This window comes from Chionomys nivalis, chromosome 21 (genome assembly GCF_950005125.1).
Source record: "Chionomys nivalis chromosome 21, mChiNiv1.1, whole genome shotgun sequence".
NCBI classification, from domain to species: domain Eukaryota; kingdom Metazoa; phylum Chordata; class Mammalia; order Rodentia; family Cricetidae; genus Chionomys; species Chionomys nivalis.
In genome coordinates, this window is record NC_080106.1 from 31,802,296 (window position 1) to 31,819,354 (window position 17,059).

The 17,059-nt window shown below is 52.5% G+C and overlaps 1 protein-coding gene across 4 annotated transcripts in view; it reads right to left on the reverse strand.

Annotated features, from left to right (window-relative positions):
* Positions 1–12,364, reverse strand: part of Cpne2 (copine 2) — a 37,749-nt gene extending 25,385 nt beyond the window's left edge. For 2 of the 4 annotated variants that reach the window (XM_057753959.1, XM_057753955.1), the window contains exon 1: positions 12,192–12,364. The gene's annotated coding sequence lies outside the window, so the exon portion shown is untranslated. Of the gene's footprint in view, positions 1–756; positions 873–957; positions 1,076–9,553; positions 9,635–12,191 lie in introns of those variants that run through there. The other 2 variants (XM_057753958.1, XM_057753957.1) reach the window with 2 other exon arrangements.
* Positions 12,365–17,059: the final 4,695 nt, after the last annotated feature.

Sequence of the window (17,059 nt, forward strand, 5' to 3'; positions counted from 1 at the left end):
AGTGATAGGAGTTTGAAACTGGGGTTCCATATATGCAAGCTAAGTGCTTTACTGCACTATATCCCCAGTCTTTGCCCACCTTTTTCTTTTAACATATTTTTTATAATTTTGAGACAGACTCAGGAAGCAGAGGCAGACAGACCTCTGAGGTCCCTCTGGTCAGAGACCGAGTGCCAAGAGCGAGTGCCAAGACAGCCAAGGCTACACAGAGAAACCTTGTCTAAAAAAAACACACACACACACACACACACACACAACAAATAAAACAAACAAATAAATACATATTGAGACATTGGTCTCAGTAAGTTACCCAGCCATTCCCTGCCTCAGTCTCCCAAGTAGGAGGAATGGAGGAATACCAAGACTGTGCCCATTAGCTGGCCCCACTCCCCATTTTATCAAGGACACAGAACCTAGGTCCTCAGCTCCTCCGGCATTACCCTACCCACACTCTCGTAGTCTTCCCCCACCCCCATCACCGACATGTGGTCTTCACCCACCTCCTATTTGCAACATTGGCTCCTCTGTAATGGATTTCATGTATCCCAGGCATGGACCCCTACAGCCCAGAGTTCTGTTCCTACCTAGAATGGGTCAGACACACTTTCTGGTGCAGCGTACATGAGCTCACATGTATGCAACACACACATACACACGCACGCACACGCTCAAACGGACAAATACAAAGGTATTTGTATGCTCACGTGACCACTCTGAGGACACACCCTCATGATAGTCACGGACCTGGCCACGTACCCACAATCTTGCCTTTGTTACAGCACTAACATCCCATCTCTAACTGAGGGCATAGCCAGGAGGGCCTGGTCCAGGGAAGCCCACTACAACTCCACCTCGGTCAGCTCCAGCTCCAACTGAAGAAAAACAGAGCTCTATGAATGGTGGGCAGGGAAGTGAGCTCATCCCAAACCGGGGGCAGGGCTCCCATCTCCAACTCACCCTCTGGCAGGAAGCTCCTGGATCCCCGAAACGGGGAGCACATGGTGTCTGAGGTTGGGACAGGCAGGGGATCAGAGTAGCCGTTGGTGCCAGTGCCTCAGCGGGGCAGGGATCCGGACCCTGAGGCCTGACGCAATGGAAAAAGAAACCACAGCCTGGTTGGGCCAGCCCCCTCCCCTCCCTCAGCAGAAGGCAGCAAGGTGTCATTAAGGGGGGGTTGGGTCTGTGTGTGCATTGGGCAAGATGGAAAAGCTCCAGGACAGCACCATCTGCAGGTAATTTGGGGTTTGGGGCTGGAAGAGGGGGCACGGGCAGTGAGAACCTATTCCAAGGTTGAGCCTGACACCTGGCACAGGTGGGCGCAGGCCCCTGGCAAAGAGCTTGGAGTCAGGGATGCAAAACCTGTTTACGGATGAGCTAACTGAGGCAAACAGAAATGACTTGGAAATGACCTGTTGCTGGTCACACATTCATTCAACAAACATTCCTTGTATGTCCTAGGGTTGCGGGAACAAGGCTGAAGAGCAGGTAGTGGTGGCACAGCACTCAGGAGTAGGAGCAAGAGGATTGCGAGTTCAAGTTCAGACTGGGCTATACAGCGAGAGCCTATTTAAACAGAAAGAATGATACAGAATCGTAGTCACTGCCACCAGGACCAGGCGTCTTGCTCTTGATAGAAGAATGGACTTTGAAGACATTAAAACTAAGCTACACAGGGCTGGAGAGATGGCTCAGAGGTTAAGAGCACTGACTGCTCTTCCTGAGGTCCTGAGTTCAATTCCCAGCAACCACATGGTGGCTCACAGCCATCTGTAATGAGATCTGGTGCCCTCTTCTGGCCTGCAAGCATACATGGAAGGAATGTTGTATACATAATAAACAAATAAATAATTAAAAAAAAATTAAAAAAAAAAACTAAGCTACACACCTAGAGTATTATGGCTTTGACGAGAACTCTGGTAATTCATGGCTGGCGACTCCCTGCCCCCCTCTCCCATGTCCCATGGGGCAGCCTCGTCCCACCTGCAGCCAGCATCAGCCCCATTCCTCCACTTCCCCTGCCATGGCCAGGCAAGCTGCAAAGTCTCCTGCTCAGCAATGCCTAGTCCATGCAGCTCTGCCCTACCCTGACAGAGGGACTCTTTAGTCATGGGAGTCAAACGCTGCCACAGAATCTGTTAATGTCTTCCCCTTCCAAATCACACAACTCCCTCGCCACCCCAGGCTGAGGGAGCCGGGCTCAGTTGAGCCTTTTCACGCCATCCTCCCCGGTTCTCTGCTAAGCTTCCCAGGCTTCCCTTCTGACTTCAAACCTGCCCACCTTTCGCCTGCACTGGACCCTTTGGCACTTGCTGTCCCATTTCCCGGAACTGCTTCTCAGCTCGTGAAGGGTCCCAGTTGTCAACATTCTCAGAGCCGGTGTGATCTGTGTCTACTCCATTCCGTTTCCTTCGGATCACTACAACTGTTTCACATACTCCACCACAATCCTTCTGTAATGATAGTTCTCAAGGAGGGGGGCCTACACTGACTCCCGCTCCAGCAGGAATGCAGAGCTGCAGATTGTGAATACCCAGCAAATGCATTAAATGCATGAGGAGCCAGGGACCCAGCTGCAGGCTGCTCGTTTGCATCGCTAAAGAGTGAAAGCCACTTCTCATAACCCTCTGAAAGATTAGAAAGAGAAGCAAGGGTCCTACATAACAGGGAGGAAGCTGAGGCTCAAGAAGGAGCAAGGGATAGATGAAGCCAAGGCCTATTGACTCTGGGTGTAGGAGCTTGATCAAGTTGAGGGAACTCTGGAGCTGAGCCAGATGGGTAGGTCCCCAACTTGAGGTGGTCGTGAGAGGAGATACCAAGTGAAGGAGGCCCAGGAGATGATGGGTTGCAGGAGGCTCTGAGGACCCAGACAGAGAGAGATAAGAGTGGAAAGTGGGCAAAGGCAGATCTAAAGTGGCCCAGCAGCAGCAGCTCAGCCCCAAGACTCTCAGTTGTGGCCACTCTAGGGACAGGAGGCCCGTGGGACTACCAATAAGGACTCCAAGTAGGAAGATTAGGTACTGTCAAAACAGCATGCCCGAGGCTGGGGAGATGGCTCAGTGGGTTAAGGGCTCACACCACAAGCATGAGGGTTTGAGTTCCAATCACCAGAGCCCACGTGAAGTCAGGGGTGGCAGCGCTGACTGTAAGGCCAGGGTTTCCGTGGTGAGATGGTGGGCAGAGCCTGGAGTATTTCCAGCAGCTCACAGGCCAGCTAGCCCGGTGTCTTCAGTGGCAGACAACAGAAAGGCCTTGCCTCCCGCAAGGCAGAAGGGAGGATCATCACCTGAGGGTGTCCTCTGACCTCCATACAATGGTGTGTCCAAACTGATATTTGGAAGATGAAAAAAAATTCTGTTTTCAATACCAACTATAAGGAGCAAAGCATTACTAAGTCTTGCTGGTGGCAGTCGCATAGATGCTTGGCCCTCTGGCCAGTATCAGTGGTGGTTAAATGCACAGACTCAGGATGTAATGTCCACTGCCTCTGCCATTTCTCTGCTGTGAGACCTCAGGCATATTACTTCTCTCTCTCTCAGTTTGCCCTCTGTAAAAAAGAAGGCAATAAAGTATGTTCCCGGGCACTGTGAGGATTAAGATAAAGCAAACTTGCTATTACCAGTGGTTCTTAATCTCTGGGGTGGAGACAGCAGACTGAAAAACAGGGGAACGTGTGACCAAACAAAGAGGGCAAGGGACTAAAACTTGCTGAGACACATAGTCCCCTATTATCTTTTTCGGCTTTGGGCACAGCACACCATGACAGTTAGGCCAAGGGTGGAGGGTGGGGGCCAGGAAGTAGATAACAGGACTGGGACGTGGGGACAGTCCTAGAGGTCTCCAGTCAACTCTGGTCTTGAGACCCCAAATGTCCCAGAAATCACAGGATCTGAATGGACACCATCTTCGAAGGAGTGCAGCTTTAAGTTTGGGGCTTTCCTGCTCCATGCATGGTTCCCAGAAAGTACCAGAAGTTTACCATCTAGCCCCACCCAGACCTGCTCCATCAGAAGCCCTAGGGAGGCACCAAACAACCCGTGTACGAACAAGCCCTGCAGGCAAGGCGGAGGAGGCCAAGTACACACAAACCATGGGTTTGGCAGGCAGATGCGGTTTCTAACACGCTCCCCAGAGGAAGCTTGAAGCTGCCCACCTGCAGCCATGATGGGAGCAAGGAGGCAGACACCTGAGGCTGATACCACACCTTGGGGATGGCTCTAGTTTGGTCTGCTTGTAGCCTAGTTAAGCGGACATGACACTGGGTTTCCATATAAGCCCTACCATGCCTGGTTAGATAGTAATTCTCTGCTAACTAGAACCCTCAACTAACCCGTCAGTCAACCCTTACCCACTGTCCCTGACGGCTGCTACGGCCTCAAGGCTCTCAGGAGGTTTGGGATGGGTCTTGAAGGGCATTGTCACCCCACTGACCAGATGACAAAGTCCGGGAACACAGAGAGAAAAGACATCATCAGAACTTTACAAAGAAACTGAGATGCTAGTGGCTGGTTTTAAGGAATCTGTTGCAGAGGACTGGGGGCTGGAGAGATGGCTCAATGGCTAAGAGCATGGTTGTTCTTTTAAGTAGACCCAGGTTCAGTTCCCAGCACCCACACTGCAGCTCATACCTGTCTGTAACTCCAGTTCCAGAGCTTCTAACCGTCTCGCAGGACATACATGCAGGCAAAATGGTGCACATAAAGTAAAAATAAATCTTTAAGAAGTGTTTTGTTTTGTTTTTTTAAAGAATCTGTTCATAGGACAATGAGGGGGGTAAACTTGAAGTTTGGAGGGCAGCATGGGCTGGAAACAAGAAGGGTTTTCCTATGTTGTGGTCTTGAGGTCTAAGAACACATCTTGTAGGAAGTTCAGTCTCTGGCTGAGGCCGTCTATCAACTGGATGGAGCCCATGCATGAGGATAATCGGCTTTGCCCCAAGCCTGATTTAAATGTTAATCGCATCTTAAACATAACTTCACAGAAACATCTAGACTGGTATTTGGCCAAACAACTGGTCCCCACAGCCCAGCCAAGTTCACAGTGACAGTAAGCTATCCAAGCAACCTTGAGCTCTGAGGAGCAGAAGACAGGCTGCCAGTTTGGGGCTCTGACTTCTCACACGTGGGAGCTCCAGGTCACCTGACAGCCGGGAGGGAAGGGGAAGGTGGGCATGACCACCCCAAGAGAGATAAACATGTAATAAAGAACAGTCCCAACAAGGCCCAATCCCACTTTGAGGGCACTGTGAGCTTTACCTTTCAGACACCCCTGCTCAAGGCCTTGTGACCATGGGCCCACACCCACTGTCAGCAGAGGTTCTTGCTTTCTGGCTCCCAGGCTGATACACGCTCTTTATACCATCCTCTGGGTCTCAGAAAGGCTCCTCCTTCCAGACTGACAGGACCCTGAACAAGCCTGTAGTCTACTTTTGTATCTGCTCCTTCTCTCATGTGCATGTGTATGCATGTGTGTGGATGTGCATGTGCGTGGATGCGCATGTGCGTGGATGTGCATGTGTGTGCATGTGCATGTGTGTGCATGTGCATGCATGTATACAGAGGTGAGAAGACAACCTCGGATGTCATTCCTTAGGTTTCTGATTTGTTTGTTTGTTTTTAAAGAGAGGGTTTTTCTGTGTAACAGCTCTGGCTATCCTGCAACTCACTATGTAGCCCAGGTTGGCCTCGAACTCACAGATATTTCCCTGCTTCTGCCTCCTAAGTGCTGGGATTAAAGGCATGCACCACCACCACTGGGCTCATCAGGGTTTCTTATTGGCCTGGAATGTCCCAAGTAAGACTAGGCTGGCTGCCCTTGAGCCCCAGGGATGGATTCACCTATCTGGCTTCCCAGCTGGTGTTACTGTTACATGGTTTCTAGGAACTACGGTCCTGGTGCTTGCCATGTAAACACTGTATTGGCTGAGCCATCTCCCCAGACCCCTGCATCTGCTTTCTTACTCACAGAAATGCCAGGACACACTGAGAGCTCTGAATCACAATGATAAAAGTCTCTCAGAGGCTCCCTTCCCCTCTCAGGACAACACCTAGTCCCCGAGGTAGGGTTCCCGTGGTCCTCTCCCTCGTCCCCAGGGCTATTCTGTGCTCTTCACCACATACGCTCCAAGGACACTGTCTTGTGTATCTCTAATATTGCACCTGCAGTCCAGCTGCCTGGAATACACTTTCTCCTTCTCCACTTGACTCCTTTTATTTTTCACATTCAGCTCAGTAAAGCCAAAAGCGACATCACTGCGCACCAGGCCCTTCACAATCCTTAGGATGGTCAAACTTGTAGAAAGCTGATACACCACAGCTTGGCAAGACTGTGGAGTGACCAGAACTCTTACTGTTTGCCGGAGGCAGTGGTGTTTTATGCAAACCATTCAAGAGAAATATTTCCCATGGCCTGCAAGCTAACTTCCGACACGAGCGTTCACCAAAAGACACACATGAGGATGCCCACAGCAGCTGCTCCCATTTCTGGACCCAGCTGCTGTTATCCCAGACACACAGCTCTGGTCATGGTATTCTATGTTGGGGGTGATTCTCTTTCTCTTTTGAGTTTCTGGGGGCTGAACTGAGGGCCCTGTGCGTGGACACCACGCCACACACTCAGCCCTCTTGGTTTTGAGACAGAGCCTTGCTATATAAACCGGGATGACTATGAACGTACACTACAATGTTTAAGCAGGGGTGGGGTAGGGGAGGTGACACGGTAACCCACACACCCCTCCTCACGGCCTCGCTGCTCTCCCGGTCACTAAGGAGAACCAGTCCAATATCACCAAATTGAAACCACTGGCTTGAGCAGCCAATGATACCATTTTCTTCTCTGTTTTAGAGTTTTGCCGTGGGTCTTGCTGTGTAGACAAGGCTGGCTGTAAACTTTTGGCAATCCGTTTATTCCAGTCTCTTGAGAGATGGGAATCCTGGTATATGCCACCATATGCAGCCTTGTTTTCATCTCTGCTGTTCCCAGCACTGACATGTATAGAACGGGGGCTGAACAAATCAAAGAACATGATTGGGAGAGGAAAAAGGACTTACAGAAGCCCAGGATCATAGATTCACAACGTTCTTGGGCCTGGAATTTCTTTTTCTTATTTATTTATGTATATGGATGTTTTGCCTGCACAATGTGTGTGTGTGTGTGTATCCACAGGGGTCAAATAAATATATCAGATCCCATAGAACTACAATTAAGGATGGCTCTGAGCTGCTGGGAACTGAACCCAAGTCTTCTGTAAGAGCGACAGGTGCTCTTAGCTGCTGAGCCATCTCTCTAGCCCCACTTTTGGTCTTTTGAGAAAGTGTCTCACTGTGCAACTCTGGCTGGTCTAACTGGATGTATGGAGACCATGCTGGCCTGGAACTCCAGAGATCCACCGTGCCTCCGTCTCCTGAGAGCTGAGCTCAAAGGTGTGTGTCATCCATCACACCTAGCTGAACTCTGGGATTTTAGAGTAATAAATAAGTCCTTTGACACTTTGGGCTAAGAGCGTCTCTCACCTTCCAGCTGTATAAGAACCCCGACCTCAGTTCCACCACCATCACATCCCTGCCTGTTGGGGACAGAGAGGTTCAGAGCCAAGAGTCCTACTCTCAGGGGCCCTTCTTGTGCAGTGTGGCGGTGTGGCTCCTGCCAAGTGGCATGGAGCCCCAGGAGTAGACTGGCTCTCATTCTGGGTAAGGCGTCAGGGTTGGGAAGCTCTGCACACAAACCACTTTCTACTTCAGCTATGGCACCGAGTGCTGTGCTTAAAAGACAGCACACTCTGCCAGGCAACCGGGCCATTACAGGGATAAATATAGATGTAGAGTCAGGCGAGGGCTGCGGCAGGGGTTGGCTCTGATGCTCTCCTGGGGCCCTATACCGGGCCAGGCCATCCTGGGAAGGAGGCTAACTAAGTCTCACCTAAACTCCAGCTCTTGGGGAGGCCCTCGTCAGCCCACCCGCAGGTTCCACGTGCAGTTCAGCCAAGTAGGGTTTTCCCGGTGTTACTACAGGGGCTGGCCAAGTGGTCATTAGGTAGCAAACCGCTGTAACCTTTCCTAGCAGGCCCCTCTCTTACTACACTTCCCTTCTAGGTCTCTGCACATCATCCATCTACAAAGTCAGCTTGGGTACCATGCCTCTTTCCTGCCTCTCTGGAAGCTGTGGGATGGATGGACACAGAGTTCTCTAAGCTGCTGAGTGCCCTGGGCACTTAGGGGATCTCAGGAGTAAGTCTGGTCAGAGGCAGAACCTTAACTAATGGAGAGCTTCACTTTGAGATTGGGCTCGACCTTTGGCCCCCCACTATGGTGCTCACACCCACGGGGGGGGGGGTGTCACGGGCAACTAGCCACTGCCTGATTTAGTGTGAATCTCCCCTCTGCATCTGTTTCTCGTGAAGTGAAGTATGGCCAAGTCTCCTTTGAGTCTTGAGGGTGTGGCTACAGATGCCCTCTGTCTTTCCTAAATTCTCCAGCCCAAAGGGCAAAGCCTGACTTGACCACAATAACACCACTGACATAGGGTACTCCCTGACCCAGAGGAGCTGCCTGGGACACATCTGCTAAGAAGCTGAACAGCTAACTGTGTGCAGGAGAGAGAGTGTGTCTGCTCTTACGTAGCCCATTTCTTAGATAAAGAAACTGAGGTCAGGGGCTGGGGCTAGAATTCAGTGGTAGGACAGTTGACTGAGCATGCTTGAGGCTCAGCAATACAAATAAATGGTCAATGAGCCAATCAGTTATAGGAAGGAAGGGGGGAGCAAGTAAGCTGATGAATGAACTGAGGCCAGAGAGATTAAGAAACGGTCTAGGGTAAGTGGGGACTGGGGGCCACTTCCCAGCATTCCTCAGTCCACTACTGGGCAGGCAATGGCAGCAAGCAGTACCAGTGGCTACCCACAATTCCCAGCTTTCTGTGCCAGGAAACCCTGCCCTGTTCTGACAAACACCTTTCCACACCCCCTCCTCCACATCAAATCCCTGGCACACAGGACCGTGAAACCCGTGTCCCTCCAGGGACTCAAGAGCGGCAAGCTCACAATCCTTCCAGGTTGTCACCTAACACTCAGGGCCTCATTTGGGACGAAGGGTAGACTCCCACTCCTCACAGGGCATTTTCCTGGGCACCGACTCTGTTGCAGGCACTGTTCGAGTATGAAGGCGCAGCACTCACTGGAGGAAGGGAAGGGAAGGAGCTGATGCACAGACAAAGGACAAACACCCTGGCGAAAACAAAATAAGGTAAAGGGACAGGGATATACGTGCCTTCTCCCTCCTGTCTCTTCCTCTCAGATTCCAAGGGACAACAGTGTGGCTGCAGGTGACACACCGAACAGGAGTCTCCTTGACCTCCACAGAAGTTGGATTCGGGAGGCAAAGGGGGTCAAGGAACACGGAAGGCACCCCTAGTCCTGGTTCAGTCTTCAAGCACTGGGAACCTTAAATTGTCTCTCCTGGATGGCAAGGGATGGAACATGATTGGATAGTCTCCGTCTCCAGCTGCCTTGTCTGGATGGCAGGGTGACCCAGCCTCCTGCTTCTACAGAGCCCACACTGACCTTTCTGAAGCCATGTGCTGGCTGCAAACGGGGGATGTCTGTTTTCTAGAGGTGTTCTGCTCCTGCCTCTGTAGCCCCAGCCTGTCGGGAAGGGGAGGGGTAAGATACTTCCTGCGGAAGGCAGGAATCGCTAGGAGCTTCTCAGCAGGCCAAGATGCTCGCTCTCTCTCTCTCTCTCTCTTGATAGGAGTGCAATTACCAGAGAGTGCCTTTCTGTCTTCTGTTCAGGCCTCAGAGCCCAGTGAGGCCAGTTCCAGGTGGGAAGCGGGGAACCCACATGGAATGGGCCACGTGTGAAGACACGTTGGAAGGGCGAAACCTTCTTACCCAGGCCTCTGCTCCCAGAACAGCCTGGAAGGGCCAATGTCTGGACTTCAGGACTCATCTCTGCATAGAGAGGTGGTTAAGCGCCCCCCAAATCCCAGAAGGGATCCTGAGTGCAGTTATGTGAATCAAGTGTGTTAATGTTCCCGAGAACAATGGGGATGACAGCAGTTCCCAAGTGCCTCCCGCACCAGTCACAGTGCTGGCACACAGCACCCCTGTCATCTAAATCGATCCTCATAACTCTCTTTAAGGAAAATGCACAATTATCTGGAAAGAAAAGGGAACAGAGGGTGCACACCTCACCATTATACAGATAGAGAAACTGAGGCTCCACTTTGACCCTCTTCTTCATGTAGTACTGTTGGGGGAGGGCTTGAAATATAATCAGAGACCCTCAGCAAGAGTTCCCCACTTGTAAGAACACCTGTGCCATTTCCTGGCCCTAGCCCCCTACAGCTCTGCAAATGGGCTGCTATTACCACCTCTCACAGATGGAAAAACACCCAGGCCTGAAGGTGTATGTGTGTCAAGGCATGAAGGCAGGAAGCACCAGAGGCCAGGAGCACTCGAGCACCCAGAGTCTTTGTCCTGGTTTTTCCACGCAGAAATGCATCTGATGAGCCCTCCCACTCCGGCAGGCTGGATCACCGTCTCGGGACAGCCCCAGACAGAGCTCACTGGGCCCCCTGCCAGGTGGCAACAAATTCACTCCTTCGTGTTGGTGCCTAGTCAGTTTCCAAGTGGCCCTGGAGATGAACTGGAGGTGCACAGTTGAAGCCACCATCCCACTTCCGGTCACAACAAGGTGTTCAAGGCCAGGTCTTTCACAGCTCCCCGAGGGGAGCTGTTCATAGGCCACCAGAAATGACAATCAAAATACATCTCTTCCTGTGGGAGAAGGACTCTCTTCCAATTCAGAGAGCGGTGTTCTTGAGCTCACCAGGGGAGTTGCCGCCAGGTGACCAGAGGTCAGAGAACACAGGACTAGGAGCCAGGAGGCACCTCTGGCCCTGGCTCAACCCTCAAGCACTGGAGACCTTACATGTCTCTCCTGGACAGTATATGTCTGGATGGTTACCCTCTCCAGCTGCCCTGTCAAGATGGCAGGATGACCAAGCCCTTCCGCTTTGCCGAGCCCACACCAAGTCCCCTCTCAGGTCATGCTCTCCAAGGTGAGGAAGCTGTATTCTGAAAGTTATGCTATTGCCTCAGCAACCTGGAAAAGGGCAGAGGGATCCAACATTCCTCAGGCGGGAAGGCAGGACCCTGGCCCTGGACTAGGGGCTTCTCAGCTGGAACCCTGCCTGGCAACTTTGCTACCTACCAACCACAGAAGCTGTAGATGCCTCAAAGGGCAGAATAACACCCCTTCCCACCTCTGGGTGACAGCCCCACACCCCGACATGATGGAGATCTATGGTCAGACAAAACAAAGGGCTGCTGGGCTAATCCTCAGACCTTTATACCTTTGCCACTTCCCCAGAATAGCACGGGGCAGGAAGAATCAAAGCGCAAGGCAGACCCTTCGAAGGGCCACCAAGTCCGGACTGCTATGGCACCTGTGACCTTGGGCACTTCCCGCCCCCTTTTGAGGTAGCCCCTTATCCAAAGACTAGCTTGCCTACCAAAGGTAGGGTGAGGATTCGGGAGGGGAGGGGAGGGGAGGGGAGGGAAGGAAAAGGAAAGAGGAGTGTTTGTTAGTTTCTTTTATTTTTCCCAGGAGCATCGCTGCAGGGATGGGAAGGAAGGAAGAAGGGCTTCACGCTTCCTCCTCCAACCCTTGAAACACACAGGTGCCAGACAGCTTTTGCGCAAAAACTAGTTTGCAAACACACTCCGACTTCTGGAAAGCTGCCCGGCACTATTCCCCATCTTTTCTCACCGGCTGGAGCCTAGGCAGTCGGCCCTAGGGCCCATCTGAGCAGGGCCGGGTTGGGGTCAGGGTGGGGTCAAGGGGTGCCCCCTTCTAGAGTCTCGCGGCCCGCTTGCCTCCTGCCGTTGTGCTGGTGGTAATGGGGCGCCATCCCCCGGACGCTCTCTAGACATCTAACGAAGGAAGACAGTGTTCCCCCCACACACACACAAACAGCTAGCCAGTGTCCCTGAGGCCACTCAGCCACCGACCCCCCGCAGACGAGCGCCCCCGCGTGGCCGGGTGGTAGCTGAGTCACCCGGGCGTGCTGCGGGGGGCGGCGACCACGGACGTCGGAGTCCCTCCGGCAGAACCCGCTCCCCTCGGAGCCCCAGGCCGAACTTGGGAGCGCGCAATACCCGGCCCACCCTCGCCGCGCCCGCCACGGGCCCCACTCACCCCGTGTCCCGCAGCCTCAGCGTGCTCCGGGCCGCCGGGGCATCCCCGCGCGCTGTGCTGTCGGCCGGGCGGCGACGCGGGACAGGTTCAGGGAGCTGCCCGCGCGGCCGTGCCCACTCGTGCGCTCGCCTGGGCTGGGGCCGGCCCTCCTCGGGCCGCGGTTGCGGCACGGGCTCCTCCCTCCTGTCGAGGGAGGATGTGGGCGGGAAGCGGGCGCGAGGCGGGCGCTTCCTGGAGGGGCGGCTCTCCCGGCTGCACGGGAGCCTGTCCCGCTCCCGGCTGGTGGCCCGCGAGGACCTGGACGCAGCAGGCTGCCACTCGGTGCGACGCCGCGGGTTCGCTCCCAACCCCGGGCCCGCCGCTCTAGGCGTCAGGCTCCGCGGAGCTCCGCGCGCTGCTCTTGGACTGAAGACTTGGGAACCCGGGGTGCGATCGCCGGGCTCCCTGGACCCCGGGGCACCGCCCGCGGCTTTCACCCCAAAGAGTGTGGGGTGTAGCGCAGAGCCCTCGAGGAGACGCCCAGGGCTTGCTTCCCCAAGCTGTTGGGGCGGCACTAGAATCGCAGTGTTTTTTCTTCTTCTTCTTTTTATTTTATTATTTATTTTCTTTCAATAGCGTTTTCTTGCTGCCAGAGACTGGGAAGATGACACATATTCCCGTGACAAAGACGAGATAAAGACGTTTGGAGTGGGGATTGGGCTCAACAGGAGAGCAGGTCCGCGGAGCCGAGGCCTCTCTGTTCAGTTCGCTTTTGACCCAGAAGAGACACCAGTTCTTAAGGGACTATTCTGTCACTGGGCAGCTGGTGGCCACTCAGTGGTATTTTGTACCCTTCGAGCACGTTAACCACTGAACATCAGGACCAAAGCCCTTTTAACCAGATTCCATGGGGAGGTGGGGGCATGGCTGTTCAGCGATCTCATAGGCATGGCTAAAGCCCTTGGTCCTGGTGTGCACGGACTGCCCGAGTAAGGGTTAAAGCCTGGCGCTTGGGTTGTAGGTTTTCTGTTCCAGACAGATGAGGGTTAACGTGGAGGCTCATGCTGCAGCTATGAACTCCTTCTATGTCTGAGTCACTTTGCTGCCTTCGAGGGGCCCCCGCCAAGCAGCCCCAGGGCATAGAGATTTTTTCTCTGCTTGTCTGTCCCGGGAGCATTCTGCCTTTCTCCAGATTGTCCTTAATCTTCTTGCACCAAAAGTCCTTGATGCCCTCTGCTCAGCTCTGTGACCAAACAACTTGCGGGACCTCTTAAAGGTGACTCCAGCTGTACTTCCTCCAGGAAGCCTTCCTTGATCTCACTGCCCTTCAGACACTGGGGTAGAAAGTGGGGAGCGGATAGTCTTCTCACGCTGTTGGACTCTGGGGAGCAGTGCCAGGTCCAGGTAGACAGACAAGATAGATAGATAGATAGATAGATAGATAGATAGATAGATAGATAGATAGATGATAGATAGATAGATGATAGATAGATAGATAGATAGATGATAGATAGATAGATAGATAGATAGATAGATAGATAGATAGATAGATAGATGATAGATAGATAGATAGATAGATAGATAGATAGATAGATAGATAGATGAAAAGTCCAGGGTTAAAGGCAATTAGCATAGAGACCCAACTCAACCATGTCATTTAAAACCAGCACTCTTTTAAGCCCGGAAGATTGAGGTGACTGGAGTGTCTAGGGGGGGATGGGAGAGAGAGAGATGTCACTAGGCCCTGGTGGGGAGGACAGAGTGTCAAGGGCAGGGGTCACAGCAATTCCCCTCCGAGGTACCGACTTACCCAAGAGAAATGAAAATGTAAATCCACACAAAAAGTTGAGCATGAATGTTTGTAGCAGCATGATTCACAAGAGCCAAAATGTGGGAAGGATTCCGTATGTATTAACTGTTGTTAAGGGGAAGTTCAGTATACAGTCCACACAGTGGAATATTGCTCACCCGGGGAAAGTACCGAAACTTTATGGTAGAGGTGGCCTCAGGAAGTCCATCATAAAAGGCCAGGTACTATATAACTCCCTATTGGGAAGTGATGGAAAGAAACTTCAGGAGGTGGGGCCTGGTTTTGAGGAAGGTCACCCAGGTCACGCCCTTGAGGGTGTCTTCTCCCTCTGTCCGTGGTGCAATAGCTTTCTACCAAGTCCCTGTCCTGTCACCACCTTGAGGTGTGATGTTTTACCTCCCGGAATATCCAGTAGCAATGGAGCAAGCATGCCGTGAGCCAAAACCACAAGCCAGAGGAAGTCCTTGTCAGCGCTGGTCTCAAACATCTTGTCAAGCGTCAGGCATTGGTTATATCTCAATAAGGCTATCTTAGAGCCAAGGGCAGAGGTCGGTAAACACGAGTCAAGGGTTTGCCCCGGGGTTAGTATCATACACGGCACACAAGATGCAAGATGAAAAGTGGGGGTGAAGGCTTGCCTTACATTGGGAGCCCAAAGAATCTTCTGTGCGGTTGGAGGCCTGAGCCCCTTAAGAGGCCCCTGCGGGATGCCTGACACAGCACTTGCTCCTAGGCTTTGTTTCCTGGGTGCTGGTTGTTTGGACAAACTGTTCAGCGTAACCTAGATTGCTCGCATCCTTCCCTGTGCTCATGAGTCAAAGGCATCACCTTCCAGGACCTGGCTGGGCCTCAGGTATGTGGGAGAGGAGGGGACAGAGGGAGTTGTGATTATAATGTGTGTACCACTGCCTCAGTCTCCTGGGTCTGAGATCACCTGGCCTCAGTGAGGGCAGTTTTTTGGTTTTTTTGTTTTTGTTTTTTGTTTTTTTTGCCTGGGTAGCGGTGCCGGAGTCACGGGGAAAGTTTCTCAAGCTCAGATAAGATCAGGAACGTGCAGGGTGGTGTGGCCACAGACAAAGAAGGGCTTTCTTCCACTGTTGATGACAGCTGTCCACCCACTGGTGATGGAGGTGTGACCTACTGGTGACCAGGCCATAGGACCTAGGCTGCCTGGTCATCTTCAGCAAGCTGGCCACTGAGAAGTCTTTCCTGTAAACTCTGGATGAGGCCTGCTCTGGCTGGTCAAAACAGCAGGGGTGCAGGACCATTTCACTTCCTTGTCTGCGGAACACCCGGACCTTCAGGCTACTTGAATTCCCACTCCCAGGTTCTCTTTTGGCTTCTCAGAAATGCAGAACACCAGTTCCAGGCTTGCTGAAGCTGGACCCTCACATTTGCTGCACACAGAGGTATTTTATGACTGGACCCAGTCAGGGAGCTTTCTCATCACTTTCCCCAAGGCAGTTTGAAACAGTGTGTGCTGGGGGACAGGACAGACAAAGCAGGAAGGCTTTGGGTCCGAGACAGAGAGTAGCTATGATTCCATCTGAACACCTAGGATGATAAACAAGTGACCAGCAGTGTGAGGCTCTCCCAGTCCTGCAGGCAGACTTAGGTGCTCCCAGGCTGAGCCACAAACCTTACCTCTTAGAGAAAGCGCCTTTCGCGGGCCTACCACCTCTTTGGATTTCATTTGTTTCTCTCTACATTTTTAAACTGAGCCTACCCTGGGAAGAAGCCGCCAGGGACACTGGACCCCACTAGCTTTAGATGAAAACCTGCCAAGGTTCCCAAGCAGGTAGGCGGTAGGAAAGGAAGTTTCTCAAGGAAAAGGACAAGGAATTGGCACCCCGACTTGCGGTGGACCTAACCAGCTCCGCATTGCCAGCCGTCCGTGGTGTGTTCTGGGGCCACTGTTGTGAGATGGTTGGAGTTTAGAACTTGGGTGGAATCAGAGAGGAAAGGCCAAGTGGAAAAGGATGAGCTGGAAAGAAAGAGTGTCCTGTGTTTTGGGCTCCCTGTCCTTGGGAACTACCCTGTGCATGTCCCTTGCCCGGGTGCTTTTGGTGGATGTTCCTGACTTTCTCAAATTTGACGACTCTGTCTTCAGTCTGGGCCAGACAGGGGTCAGCACAACACTCCTGCTAGCTGACCTGGCAGCTTCCCAAGAATTTAGACCCAGGATTTCCTAGTGAACTTCTTGAATCTTCCACTCCCGCTGACTTCCCGCCCATGATTGTGATGGGTGGCAACAGGTGTGCCCTGTTTCTGGCTCGATAGGGGTGTTCTGTCCTGGTATGATAGATATGTGTTTGGCACTTGGCCAGAGGACTTTCTCCTCAGCCTGGTGGGATGCCGGAGACAACGTGGAGGGCCAAAAAGGTCAGGGCCAAGTCATCCTGGCAAGCCACAAGTATGCTCTGACATCCCAAGTGTCACATGCGAACAGCCTGTGGCATCCACTAACCTCCTGTGGGTCCCACTGCCTTCCTGGTGAGGGCCACAGGGAAATCACTGGTGGGTCAGCCTGCCCTCTAGTGGCACCAAAGTATAACTGCACCCTCCTGGCCTGGGTTTTCACAATGTGGTGGAAGGAGGGACTCAGGCACTCAGAGAAGGGGCTATTCTGTCTCTGCACCCTTTATGGCATATCTGCACCCTTTTGACATCTTTTCACCCTTTATGGCACTCAACCCTAAATGAGAAACAGAGTGTAATCAGCACTTAACGTCTCCTGAGAAGCCAGAGTTGAGATTTTTACATACAAGTCCCCAAATTTAAATACTGATCATTAATTCAGAAAAGAGTTTTAAGGATTATGTCGGTCAAACAAACCTGTTTCTATCACTTGAACTTTGATAACAGCCTTGTGTGGCAGGTGAGGCATGGTGAGTTACCGGTGGTCACATGACCGGTAACTTCCACCACTGCCCATCCTAGCACACTTGGGCCATCTCTCCAATTCTGCAGTCCACAGCGCGGGGGAGAGGGGGTGCACTTCTGGCCGCAGCAGGGTAGCGAGACACGTATCAGACATCAGCCACGGGTAGGAGGACTGTCTGCGTTTATTGATCGTTTA